Source organism: Eurosta solidaginis, chromosome 3 (assembly GCF_040869045.1).
Source record: "Eurosta solidaginis isolate ZX-2024a chromosome 3, ASM4086904v1, whole genome shotgun sequence".
NCBI classification, from domain to species: Eukaryota; Metazoa; Arthropoda; class Insecta; order Diptera; family Tephritidae; genus Eurosta; species Eurosta solidaginis.
Window position 1 is genome coordinate 84,856,309 of NC_090321.1, and position 15,110 is coordinate 84,871,418.

Consider the following 15,110-nt stretch of genomic DNA (forward strand, 5'->3'; position numbering starts at 1 on the left):
CGACAGTGTGCAATACACGCTTAGCACATGTCTGAAATTCCAAGAAGTTACGGTTGATGATGTCATATTGGTAGCTAAAAGATTAAAAAATAAAATCGGAGGAACAAATTTACTATCAGAAGGAGTAATTAAGGATTCGGTGTCATACATGGGACATTTCTATGCGGATATCATAAATAAATCATTAGTAGAGGGAATAGTGCCCAACGCATGGAAAATATCAACAATAGTGCCAATAAAGAAGGTAAAGAATTAATTAAAGGCAGAAGATCTTAGACCGATCAACACGTTGCCGAAAAAATTCTAGAAACAGTAGTAAAAAATCAGCTCATAAGTTACTTGGAAATAAATAAAATACTAATTAAAGAACAATCCAGTTTCAGAGAAGGCCACTCTTGTGAAACGGCTTTAAATTATGTAATATCGAGTTGGAAAGAAGAACTAAATCAAAAGAAAAGTATACTTGCTGTTTTTATCGACTTAAACACAGCATTTGAAACTATAGACAGAAATATAATGATTAAAAAATTTGAAAAAATTGGAATTAGGGGCAACGAGCTGCAGTGGTTTCAGAGCTTTTTAGGTAACCGAAGACAAAAAACAGCCATTGAGTCGGCTGTCTCGGATGAGGTATTGACAAGAATTGGATTGCCACAAGGATCGGTTTTGGCACCGGTCCTATTTAACATATATATAAATGATATATCTTCGGCACTAAAACATAGTAAAATAAGGCTGTTTGCGGATGACTCAGTGCTCGAAGTAAGTGAAATTGATATCATGTTAGCTAGGAGCAAAATGCAGGAAGACTTGAACTCCCTATACAGGTGGCTTTGTAACAATAAGCTTAAACTTATGCCCCTATTACCGTTTACAACTCAACTCTGGTTGAGTTGAAATTTCGCAATTTGGTATTACAGATTACAACTCAACCTGTCAAAAAAATTTCGGTTGAGTTGTCTAGTCTTACAACTTTTTGTGGCATTGCCGTTTACAACCTTGTGTTGGTGTAGTTGTCAAAGACGTCAAAATCTTACAACTGCTTACTAGCAGTTGTCTCATGCAATTTTGCAGTTATTTTGAAAAAATGTTACGTTTTAGAAGACGGTTCACCGCCTAATTTTTAACAAAGATGTTCAAAGTTGATATCAAAAGACACGTTTCGACCTCCGATTTAAGAATCCGAAAACAAAAATTGTAATTCTTTGCGACAGCATGGCACTGCTAATACGCGTCCAAAAATATCGAGACGCGTATTAATCTCGAGAACAATAATCCGAAGGCGGAAAAGAAACATTTTATCTCTTGTCCGGAGATATTTGTAGTTGAAGTTGGAGATTTTCATGTGCATTGTTGTATTGTTGTTGTCTTTTTTCGGTTTTTGTTTAATATCTTTTGAAGGAGTTAAAATTTTTATTTTCCGCCTTCGGATTATTAATACTGATGCCAAGACGCATCGTTTAATACCTCTCTCGATATTTTTGGACACGTATTAGCAGTGTCATGCTGTCGTAAAGAATTACCACAAAAATTAAAAATTTTATTTCTAATAAAATCTAATTTCATGTGGTTGTATTTTGCCAGATTTTTTGTACACAGCTATGCAGAAAGGTGTTGGACCCAACCAGAGTTATTTTTACGAATCGCGGCCAAAGGCCGTCAACGCAGAACGATGTTCTGTGCAAAAAAAACTGTGGAACGGGCCTCATATTTCGTACCCTCTCGGGCCATTTTGTGGGTCTTTGTAAATATCTTTCAAAAGAAATAAAATTTTTAATTTCCGCTCTCGAATCCTAAAAACGGAGATGGAAACCCGTCTTTTGATACCACTTTTGATAAGAGTTAGATGGTGCACGGGCTTATAAAACGTTACCAAAAAAAAAGCAAAACATTTAAAGCCGGTAGTTAAACCTTTTTTAATCAAACAATAATCAACAATTTTGTACACATTTCTAGAAAAAACAACGTTTAAACGAATTACATTGAATAACTTTTTGACTTTAGTTGGACGAGGCTGGCCGCAGTTCGGATGCAGCCAAAATAGGTGAAATAATTATGCGAGTCCCATTGATACTTATCACTACTCCTGGGAATCCTATTTGAGTAAAATACAGTTTTTTCTGTTTGAGTTTTAATCTACTTCGCACAAATATTCTCCTCAATAATATCTAAAACCAGTCCAACACCAAAATCATTTCCACATCATATTTGATAGCTGCCGTCAGCAAGGAATCGGAGTATGGCGCATAATTTTAAAATACGAACGCGTATGCGGAAATGGTCCTTAATTTTGTTTAGTACTGAGTAAAATGCTTCCTTTCAAATCTGCAAAATAACTTCATATGAAACTCATTATTTGTTTGTCACTTAAACATTTTCTTACTTGGTGCTTGGTAGTTCTAAGGGATTGGAATGATCACGCGAATGTTTTCCGTATTCGCGAAATGTCAATCACCAACATTTTTGTCATTATATAATATTAATAAAAAAAAACACATTTGAAAATGCTTAAATTTCTGCCACAAATTGATCAGCTGTTTATTTATCTGTCAAATCATCACTTTGTGAAGTTGGCAACTCAATTCAATTTCAACTGAAATAAGTTGTAATTCGTAATACCAAACAGGAGTTGAGTTGTCTTAAAGTGTAGTTGTTTTAATTACAACCCAACTAAGTTGAGTTGTAAACGGTAATAGAGGCATTAATGTTAATAAAACCCATTTCATGGTCATATCTAGAGCGATGAATAAGGAATCTTGTAATATCGAGCTAAAAATAATGAACTCAAACATTAACGAAGGTAAAACTTTCAAGTACTTAGGGGTTCAGATTGATAATAAATTAAAATTTAATGATGTTATTTATACCGACTTCAGCAAAGCATTTGATTCTGTTAATCATGAGCTTTTAACTCATAAACTTGACTTACTGGGTTTTTTATTACTTTGGCTTCGCAGCTATCTCTTAAATAGAACTCAGCGAGTTATGTTCAAAAACAGTCTCTCAGAGTCGATAGAAGTAACTTCTGGTGTGCCTCAGGGTAGCCATCTGGGTCCATTACTTTTTACCCTCTTTATAAATGACTTACCAATGGTTATCTCGTATTCCCGTGTTCTAATGTATGCAGATGATGTTAAACTATGCTATTCATACTTGCCTTCTGACTCTTCCCGTTTGGATTTACTTCAGGCCGATTTGGACTCATTTCAATTATGGTGTACAGTAAATCTACTAGTTTTGAACTGCTGCAAATGTAAACTAATGACATTTCACAGAGTCAACCCAGTTTTAAAATCCTATATGCTAGATGGTGCTCCCTTGGAGCGTATATCTGAAGTATGTGACCTAGGTGTTCTTTTTGATGCGAAATTGAGCTTTAACATGCATATTTCATCTATTGTAAACAAGGCATCGGGTGTACTCGAATTTATTAAAAGATGGGCTAAAGAATTTGATGATCCTTATTTAACCAAGACCCTTTACACATCTTTGGTTTGCCCAATACTTGAGTATTGTTCCTGTATTTGGTCCCCGGGGTATAAAAATCATATAGATCGGATTGAATCGGTACAGAAGCAGTTTCTAATCTTCGCTTTACGCGGTGAGATAGACTCCACTGACCTTGTAAGCAGACTGAATTTTTCCGTTCCTGCGAGAACTACAAGACACTATGTACTCTTTCATTTACCCATTCTACGGCGTAATTTTGCCAAATATAGCCCTCTTCGCAATTGGTGCTCGCGCTATAACGAACTGTACAACTGCATTAGTTTTGAGTATTTGATTGCTGCTATCCGTAAGGAAATACTCTCACGTCTGGCATGATATTTTTAAAGATTTTTAAATGAGATGTCAATTTTATTTCAATATTAATTTTAACTAATCTTTATTTTTGATTTGATTTATGTATTAATTAAAATTTAACTTAATTAATTTGATTGTTTATTATTTAAGTTTTTACTTTAAATTTTGTTTTTTACGCTTATGTTTTCTTTCCTTGTTATATGTATTGTATCTTATATTCAGTAGTCGACCGCTTTGTGTCTGTGTTGACTTTAACAAAGAAATAAATAAATAAATATTGATTATATAGTTGCCAAAATAGGCAAGAAAATTGGTTTTTGGAAGAGAACATGCAAATTTATCACAAACTGAAACTATATAAATCCATCATAGAGCCGCATTTCATATATTGTCCCACAATATTCTTTATGGCCAATGAAACACAGGTAGCTTATCTAAGTTATGCAAAATAAAGCTAAGAGATTTATATTAAATATGAGGTATGATACTCCCATTAATAACATGATAGAAGCACTAAACTGGTTGAGTATAAAACAGCTTATAATCTACCACAGTATGAAATTTGTATTTAATGTTAAGCACGGTAAATTACCAACACACCTAGTTCCAAAGACTGCTTACATACACTGTTGCGCGTATTCAGCAAACGTACTAAAGGGCTCAAAGTCATCCATCTCAATGCGCAAAGCCTATATAAAAAGCTGGATGAATTGAGATTCATATCTGAGGGTTCTGATATAGATGTTATATGTATTTCCGAAACCTGGTTTTCTTCATGTCACAAAAATGATTTGGTGCAACTAGGTAGGTAGGTTGAACTGGCCGGTCCATGAGGACCTCACATAGATTGATTGAGTCCGTAGTGTTACCAGAAGTTTGGTTTAACGACCAAACTGAAAAACCCTATCAAAAACCAGGACCTATGTTATAAAATAACTCCGTCCTCTTGGCAAATACTAGAAGCTTCCTAGGACTTAAGCCACTTGCTGCTTCTAGATCTGACAGCTGTATCACTCCTAATAGCTGGAGTCTTAGCCTGGCAAGTGCAGGGCACGAGCACAGAACGTGCTCGATCGTTTCCTCCTCCAACCCGCACTTCCTACACCTGCTATCACTGACCAAGCCTAATTTAAAGGCATGTGACGCCAGAAGGCAGTGTCCAGTCAGAATACCCGTCATTAGTCTACAGTCCTCTCTTTTTAATGATAGAAGCAACTGTGTTAGTCTAAGGTTGTAAGACCTACACATAATCTTCGACACTTTACAGCCCCGCGTTTGAACCCACGCCTTTTCTGCTTGGTCGATCATGTGCACCTCTCGCCTTCGCTTAATCTCGCCCAATCTAATTGGGACGTCTACGGAGCAAGCTTCAAGGGATGCGCCCTTTTTAGCTAATTCGTCCGCTTTTTCATTCCCATCTATTCCCATATGCCCTGGGACCCAATATAGATGTATGCTTCTCCCTGTCCCGATTCTCTCCAGAGACTGCTTACACTCTAACACGCATTTAGATGCTGTGCTATGCGAGATTATTGCCTTAATTGCTGCTTGACTGTCAATATAAAAGTTAACACGGTTGCAGCCTAAGCTATTCTCTTCCAGGGTTTCTACTGCTTTGGTTACGGCTAATATTTCCGCTTGGAAAACGCTACAGTAATCCGGCAGCCTGTAGGATCTGCTTAATTCCGGATCAGCGCAGTATACCGCAGACCCTACTCCTTCCACTATTTTGGAACCATCGGTGTACACATGTATCGCCTCGTCCGCCATTTGCGCACCCTTGCGCCAACCGTCCACCTCTATTATGGCCTTAAGATCTCCCTCAAAGTGCAGGTAGGGAATCATGTAGTCTGTTCGTCTTGTGACTGAGGACGCTATACTACTATGGCCATATGGTCGGCGCTCAAGCTGCCCCGAAGCACCGAGCCTGGTTGCGGTCGTTAATGCTTTGTTCTTTGCTACCAGGTCTACAGGTGGAATGTGCAGAATGGCATACAGTGCAGCCGTCGGGGTTGTTTTCAGGGCTCCCGTAATGCAAAGCATCGATAGTCTGCATACCCCCTCTAATTTTTTGAGGTATGTTGTTTTTTGTGTGGCTTTCCACCAAACAAGAACTCCATAGTATAGAATAGGGCTTCCAATCGCTGTAAAAACCCAATGAGAAAGAGAGGGCGATAGGCCCCACGTACACCCCAGCATTCTTTTACATGCATAGAGTGCCGTTGAGGCCTTCTTGACCCTCTCCTCTACGTTGAGCTTCCATGACAGCTTACTGTCTAGGATGATTCCTAGATATTTTGTGCAAGGTTTCTCCTGTAAGGTCACCGCTCCTAACTTAGGCCTGGTCCAATTTGGGACCTTGTACCTCTTTGTAAACAAGACCATATCCGTCTTCTCCGCATTGACTTTCAGCCCGACATTAGATGCCCAGGTATGAATATCCCGAAGCGCCCGATCCATCAAAGAACTAATCGTTGGAAGGCATTTTCCACTTATGACAATTGCAACGTCATCTGCGTAAGCCGTAAGTTTTACTGGTCCCTCATCGAATTGCCTGAGCAGTTGGTTGATGACCAGTGTCCACAGCAGAGGTGATAGCACCCCTCCCTGCGGCGTGCCCCTGTCCACTGATTTCGTGGCCTCGTACAATCCCCATTGTGATGTAATCTTTCTGCAATTTAACATGCAGCCGATCCATCTGATTAAGGCAGGATGTACTTTAATGCAATTAAGACCATCCATAATCGCCCATTTTGCAACATTATTGAAAGCCCCGGCAATGTCCAAGAAGACTCCTAGAGCATACTCCTTATATTCCAGGGATTTCTCTATGCTTATTACCACCCTATGCAATGCGGTGTCTACCGACTTGCCTTTGGTGTACGCATGCCGTGTTGTGGAGAGCAGCTTTCCATCCACGTTGGACTTTATGTACACATCTATCAGCCTCTCAAAGGTTTTGAGCAGAAATGATGTTAAGCTAATGGGTCTATAGTCTTTGGGATACACGTGACCGATCTTCCCCGCCTTTGGTACAAAAGCTACACGAGCAGTTCTCCAAGAGTGCGGAACATGATTCAGTCTTATGCACCCATCGAATATTATTTTAAGCCATTCCACGACCGCCCTGCTTGAGAATTGTAGCATGGCCGGGAATATACCATCTGGGCCCGGCGATTTAAACTTAGAAAACGTCTTCACTGCCCACTCGATCTTGGTATCGGTCACCAAGCCCGGCACCACTAGCTCCGTGATCGAAGTGTGAGTGATGTCTGCTGGTTCTTCTAAACCGTCTCCCGATGGGAAATGTGTATCGAGAAGCACCTCAAGGGATTCCTCACTATCACGTGACCATTCCCCGTTCTCTTTCTTTATTAGTCCCTGGACTATGTTTCCCTTTGCTAGGACTTTTTTCAACCGTGCTGTTTCATTGGAGCACTCTATGTCCGTACAGAAACTTTTCCATGCGTTTCTCTTCGCCCTGGTAATTTCACGCTTGTAGATCCTCAGTAGATCCCTGTACTCGTCCCGACACGCTTCGCTTTCCGCGGTCTTTGCGAGTTTAAACATTTCTTTTACCTGTCTTCTTAGAAGACTCTCAGCTCATTGCTCCACCATGGCGGCTTTGCTTTTCCTCTGAATCTTCTTAGAGGGCAAGCTTTGTTATACGCAGTCATAAGCGTCCTTGTTAGGAATACATTCGACTCCTCCAGTTCCTCTACATTAGCAACCTCTTTGGGTTGTCCCAGTTTCGTTTCTACATGTTTCTGGAATTTAGTCCAATTCGTTGCCCTAGGGTTTCTAAAGGTTCCTCCCTTCTCTACCCTCTTTAGTGGGATGCTGAAGCTTATATACGCATGGTCGGAGAAGGATGGTCTATCGAGAACCATCCAATCATACCTTGATATATCACGCTCGGAGCTCAATGTAATATCCAGAACATTGCTGGATGTTGGACCAATGTATGTAGGAACATTTCCCCTGTTGGCTATCTGCAAATCGGTTTGCAGGATGTAACAAAATAGAGATTCGCCTCTCTCGTTCGTATCTGCTCCTCCCCACGCATTGTGGTGCGCATTTGCATCTGCGCCTATGACCAACCGCCCTTTGCGCCCTTCCTCCTGTACTAGCCTTTTGCAACTAAATGGATATCAACTTTTCAGGGCTGATAGACGTGGTCATGGTGGTGGTGTTGCTATATATGTCAAAAGTAGTTTATCCTGTAAACTTTGCTGCAGCGCTAGTCCAAGTGATTCTGTCGAATATGTGTTCGTAGACGTGTTCTCTGTAAATAATGAAAGGCTTCTTATCGGCTGTGCATACAGACCTAATCGTGGAGTTGACTTCTCTGGCTTTATTGAATTTCTCGAGCCTCTACTTATAAGCTATGATAATATAATCATTGCTGGGGATTTCAACTCCAACCTTCTTGTCGACTCAACTCTAAAGCTAAGTATGGAGTCTCTTGGACTTTTTCCCACCAATTTAACTTCACCTACACACTTTACTGACTCAAATTCTTCTTTGCTGGATTTATTTTTTGTGAATGATCCCCTGAAATTGCTCCACTACGATCAATTGTCGGCATCTTGCTTTTCAAAACACGATCTGATATTTCTTAGTTACAACTTTCAAACGTCACACATCCAATGTTCCTTTACGTATCGTGATTTTAGAAGCATAGATTACAGTTCCCTTAATGCAGCGGTGGAGTCGGTCGAATGGAGCTTGATTCGTACGCTGACATCGGTCGATGATCAGGCATCATTCCTACAGAACCATATTATTAGGCTTTTCGACAACCATGTGCCAGTGAAACTCAAGGCTGCTGCACACAATAATACCCCTTGGTTTAGTGCCAATCTAAAACACTTAATTCACCAGCGTAACCTTGCTTACTCACGATGGAAAAGATACAAAACCCTGGAGGCTCACAACTGCTTCAAAGCAGCTAGGATCGCTGCAAACAAAACCATTAGGTGAGCAAAGCAGAAATTTTATAATAACAAGTTTAGTGCTGCTTTGAGTTCGAAGGAAACCTGGAAGTCGATTAAACATATTGGTATCGGAAAATCCAAATGCGATATTTCTGTCCTACCTGATGTAGACATTAACGAGATAAATATAAATTTTGTAAATCTGCCAATCTCAACTGATAATATATGTGCTGACAATTATTGTATTCGCGCTAATGTTGATTGTGGTCCTCTTGAGTTTGCTAGTGTCGATGATTGTGATGTCGTTCAAGCCATTCTTTCAGTAAAGTCTAATGCTATGGGGTTCGATGGTATATGTCCGAAATTTTTAAAAATAATTCTTCCTAAAATCCTTCCTCACTTAACCTACTTGGTTAACTCTGTGCTGACGTCCTGTGTATTTACCAAATGTTGGAAAGTTGCTAAGGTAATCCTAATCCCCAAGCAAAACAAGGAGTATATACCTATAGCTATTCTGCCTTTCCTTTCCAAGGTCGTCGAACGAATTTTGCACCGCCAGATAAATACTTATGTGCAGGATAATAACCTTCTCACTGATATACAGTCTGGATTCAGGTCAAATCGTAGCTGTAAAACGGCGCTACTATCGGTGATAGAGGATATTCGAGAACAAGTTGACAAAAATTTTACTGCTTTCCTGACTCTTCTCGACCATTCAAAAGCGTTTGACTCGGTCGACCACACCGTTCTCTGCAAGAAGCTGGACAACCTATTTAATTTCTCCAACTGTGCAACAGCCCTCATCAGATCGTATTTGGCCGACCGAACTCAGGCAGTAAGTGTTGGTAGCAGAAAGTCTGACTTCGTACAATTGTATATGTGCTGTCCTAGTGATCGTACCAGTTCATGTATTAATAACTTAAATTACGATTTATGTCAAATTGGTACGTGGGCTTCTATGAACGGCTTATGTCTTAACCCTTAGAAGTCGAAATGTATAGTCATTCATAGAAGGTCACTAGATAAAAGTGGAATGGAAAATTTAATTTTAGACAACACTATTATAGAATACGTTGACACGGCAAAAAATCTAGGTGTAGTTTTTAACAAAACCTTGACATGGAAAGATCACATCTTCCGCACAGTGGGAAAAGTGTATGGGATGCTTCGTACACTCTGGCTTACACAATATTTTACTCCGTTACATATTCGTCTACTAATAGCAAAAGCGTACTTAATACCTACGCTGCTTTATGGTTGTGAGGTTTACTCTAATTGTGACTATGTATGTAATAGGAAACTTAATGTTGTTTATAACAACATTTCTAGATACGTCTATGGGTTGAAAAGACTTGACCACGTCTCTCATCATGCTACAGGTTGCTAAACATTTCTTTCGATAACCTTATTAAACTTAAAACGCTCACTACGCTACATAAATTAATATATATGAAGGAACCTGACTATTTGTATCGGAGGCTAAATTTTCTCCAGTCGTCTAGATCTGTTCTCCTTGCCCAGTTCAGACATCGTATGCCAATATCTGATCGCCAGTTCTTCATTACTTCCATACGTCTTTGGAACTCGCTCCCTTCTAGACTTAGGCTTATAAGCAATGCTCTGCTCTTCAATAAAGAATTAACAAGTTTCTATAATAACCTAACAATGTACTCTACCATTCGTTTATTTTATTTATTTACTATTTATTAAATATATTATTTATTGTAACCTTTTCTTAGCCATAGTCATTAGCTTTAAGTTTCAAGTTTAAATTGTTCCTATTTTATGCCTTTTACCGACTAGCACTGTAAAATAATTTTTGCCAAATTGTTGTGCTGGGATGAATTGCCTTATAAATACAAATACAAATACAAATACCTCAGCGAAAAGCTTATATATGTACATGATGCGCATTCATACGTAATAAGAGAAAACAATAATTTTAGATTACCTCTTTTCAAAACAGAAGTGGACAAGCAAAATATATTTTATAAGGGCCTGAAATATTTCAATGAACTTCCTCATCACATAAAAAGTAGTAATAACTTCAATACTTTTAAAAAAAGTTTATTGGAGCATTGTAAAACCCTTCCAATAAGATAAGATAAAGTTTTTTTTTCTTTTATTTTTTTACATGATATATCCGATACTGGAGCGCGAAAAGGGAATGGTAATTTTGGTAGCAGCAAAATACAATGCACTTGGCCCTAATGAAAAGATAATCAGTCGCCACCTGTAACTCCACACAGTTCCAACAACTAAATTCGCTGGAATTGGGTATTTTCAGCCTATATTTACTGTTGCCGATCGGAATCACTTGCATTCCGACAGCATTAATATAAAAATAATATTATATGATGTGTAACGAAAATAAGGTCAAACAAAAGTTGGAGCAGGGGGGATTGGAAACACGTCCTTTTCAACCTCCCAATATATTTTGAGCTGTGCTGATCGGAATCTTCATGCATTCCGACAGCGTCTTTACTAAACAAAGTTGAGGGGTGATTGGGTACACGTTATTTTCAATTTCCAACATCCAAAGACATGTTTAGCTGTGTCGATCGGAGACCAATACATTCCGACAGCTTAAAATACAAATATAATTGTAAAATATACGTTCCAAATTTTGTTGCTTTAAGCTATGAGCACTGGAGGATTGGAAACGCATCCTTTCAAACCTTACTTAAATAAGTGGCTCCCAGACTCGTCCGTTTGTCACGCCAGTAAATATGCTGATCGGAATCACATGGCATTCCAACAGCATATTCAATAGAAATAAGTGATTATAATAATGAATTGTACTTAGTAGTTTAAGTTTTAGGCCTAAACAGCCGTAATAATAAATAAATTAAATTAAATTAAATTAAATATATATTCTGTGCTGGTAACGGTGCAAAAGGTGGTAGGGACTAAGAGTCTGTGTCCCTGACCTACACGATTGCTGACGGAAAAGAGGGGAGACGACGGGATTCAAGCGGTTGTGTAGCGCAATATATAGCTTCTCCAACCCAATTGTCAACCTCACCTTCGAGCGGCGAGTCCCGTTTCACTAACAGACGAGGCTCTGGCGACCCCAAGCTCCTCATGGAACTTAGGGGTGGGGAGGGAGGGATGGCCTGAAGGTTCAATGTGGCCATATAAATCGTTCCCGAGATGGTCGGGCCATCACCTTAATGGTGCTGTGTTACCGGAGCGTATCGGATCTGTATCCGACAAAGGACCATCACATCGATAACACTCCCCAAAGCCTTCGGGGAGTAACCTAATCGCTACAACAACAACAACAACAGGGGAGAAGACAGGGGCGGTCGAAAAAGATAGACGGACCGCCAACATACACGCACATAAACATAAATTCAGCACGTCGCCAATTACCATTACCGCCAAAGAGGTTGAGGATGCCATCGGTCATGCTAAACCATCTAAAGCAGTGGGCCCAGACTGCAAAGCAATGCCGATGCTTAAAAGCCTAGGGAAAGAGGGTTTCAAATATTTAGCGCATGTCTTCAACCTGTATCTTTCCACCTTCGTCATTCCCGAAAAATGGGAAATGGCCAAGGTGGTCCCGCTACTAAAGCCTGGGAAACCAGCTAACATAGGAGAGTCATATCGCCCGATATCTCTCCTATCGCCAGTAGCCAAGACGCTTGAAGTCATTTTGCTCCCCTACTTCAAAGCAAATTTGCAGGTAGCCTGTCATCAGCATGGCTTTAGAAAACTCCATAGCACCACCACCGCGCTAAATGCCATTAGCATCCAGATAAATTGTGGTTTAAGTCATAAGCCCCACCATAGAACAGTACTCGTTGCGCTAGACCTATCACCAGCTTTTGATACCGTCAACCATGGCACGTTACTGCAAGCCGTGGAAGGGTCTACTCTTCCCCCATGTCTTAAAAAAAAGTGTACCGCAAATTATCTGGGTGGTCGGCAAGCATCGGTGCAATTCAGAAACGAAACATCAAAGCCATGAAGCATTAAACCAGGGGTGCCACAGGGTGGTGTCCTATCCCCACTTTTGTTTAATTTCTACATATCAAAACTACCTTCGCCACCGGAAGGAGTTACTATCGTTTCTTACGCCGGTGACTGCACAATAATGGCCACAGGCCCGGGCCCACAGATCGATGAGCTTTGCAACAGAATAAACGGCTACCTCCCTGATCTCTCCAGTTTTTTCGCCTCGCCAAACCTGGCAATATCACTGACTAAATCATCCGCGACCTTATTTACAACTTCGACGTCCCAAATGTCGACCATTTTGAACATCCACGTAGATGGTACTACGCTACCGACTGTCCTACACCCCAAAATCTTGGGTGTAACGTTTGATCAGGATCTAAATTTTGATGAGCATGCAGCCGCAATTGTACCGAAAATCCAGAGCCGTAATAAAATCCTCAAATCTCTTGCTGGCAGTACTTGGGGAAAAGATAAAGAAACGCTCATTACTACTTACGAAGCAATTGGCGAGCCGTTTGCATGCTACGCGTCCCCTATATGGTCGCCAAGCCTTAAAACTACTCGCTGGAAGAAGCTACAGGCCAGCCAAAATACTGCTCTCAGAATCGCCACGGGCTGTCTTCTTATGTCCCCAGAACACCATCTACATAATGAGGCGCGAATACTCCCCATCAGGGAGAGAAATGAGATGCTAATCAAACAGTTCCAGTTGAATACCCAGAAACCTGAGCATCCCGACAGGTATCTTATTGATGAACCAACACCGTCTAGGGGCTTAAGGAGTCATCTCCGTAAGCATTATGAGGAAATACGGCATTTGAGAATTCAGCCGTATGAAGCCAGAAAACACAAGCAGGTCCTGAGTTAACTCCACGAACAGGCGTCGGACCTTTATGCCGGGAATTGCCCGGTGAATCCAGTACTCAAAGAACAGTACCCAAAACTTGCGGAAGAGGAACGCACACTCCCCAGGGAAACACGAGTCACTCTCGCTCAACTTCGATCGGGATACTGTAACAGGTTAAACTCTTACCTATCCAGAATCAACACCGACATACAAAATGTATGCCCCGCTTGCAATGTGTCCCCAGATGACACCAACCATCTCTTTAATTGTAATGTGGAACCAACGCCTCTAACACCCCTCTCATTATGGTCCACCCCTGTTGAAACAGCAAGTTTCCTTGGACTCCCGCTAGAGGATATTGATGACAATTTGTGATTGGTCGCACCTATTGGATGGGTCGAAGCACTGCTACAACAACAACAACAAAAAAACAACGAGGGCGGGGCTGATGCTCGGCATTGCTCCCGACTCTACTATGGAAATTGTAGTTATGAGTGGGAGCGGCCATATGAGCTGGTGGCGCCGTAGGCCGCGAGCAGCAGCGGGTACTTGTTGTGGCTTGCTGAGCAGCAGAGCTGCTGGAAGGTAGTGGGGGGACCTAGTCAGGAGAAGGAAACGGATTGGGTTCGATACCTTCCCGGAGCAGGAGAGTATGGCGCAGTCCCGCTGCAAGGAGCTGCTGGCTGGATGACAAACTGTGGGAGAGACGCAACAAATTAAATGGAGTTACACTGAAATGACAGCCCTTGGTCGGGAAAAATCCCGAGTCGCTCCGGTACATAGACCACTGCCCTGGGAAGCGTAGAACCGGCTGCCTTGGGAAGATGCTGGCCTTCCACCCTAACAAAAATAATGTTGTTGTTGTTGTGTTAACAGTGCTTCGCCGCATTCAGTAGATGGAACCTCTCACGAATTGTCCTCAAAATCCTCTAACGGGAGTGCAAAGAAACTAACAGTTTCAACAGGGGTGGCCCGTGGGGAAGTTTGTGTTAGAGGTGTAGGTTCCAGATTACAGTTGAAAAAAATGGGTGATGTCATGCCCCGCATTATGCAGGACGTATGTCGGGGTTGATTCTAGACAAGTAAGAGTTTAACACGTTACAGTATCCAGCACGAAGTTAGGCCAGTGTGATTCTTGTCTCCCTGGGTAGATCGCTTTCTTCTTCTGCAAGGGTAGAATAGAATATATTGATAACGGTGGTCACTGTACGTAACCTAGCTAATCTGTTTACCGATTCGGTGTGCATTTTGATACACATTTTAATTTGTTGCGTGTGCATTTTGCTTAGGGCCACCTTATGCTTATCTCATCATAGTGCTTACGGAAATGTTCCATTTTCGCTAGGGTGTTCAGGTTTCTGACAATTAAGAAAAAGCATCTGTTCAGCACTTCGTTGTTGTTATGGTTGTTGTTGTAGCGATAAGGACAGTCCCCGAAGGCCCTGGCGGTGTTATCATGTTGCTGGTCCTTTGCCGGATGCAGATCCGGTACGTTGCGGTATTAACCCCAACCATCTCGGGAACGGTTTGTTATGACCACACCCACTGGAAGAAACTAC

The 15,110-nt window shown here is 41.0% G+C and overlaps 1 protein-coding gene and 1 long non-coding RNA gene across 2 annotated transcripts in view; both read right to left on the minus strand.

Moving 5' to 3' along the window:
- The window catches only part of Nup75 (nuclear pore complex protein Nup75), a 52,364-nt gene that overhangs the window by 35,165 nt on the left and 2,089 nt on the right, over positions 1-15,110 (minus strand). The window lies entirely within an intron of this gene.
- LOC137244082 (uncharacterized) lies at positions 1,892-2,551 on the minus strand. Its single transcript, XR_010950791.1, has 2 exons — positions 2,384-2,551; positions 1,892-2,336 (listed from the first exon to the last, which is right to left on the minus strand). It is a non-coding gene; the product is annotated as an uncharacterized lncRNA (long non-coding RNA).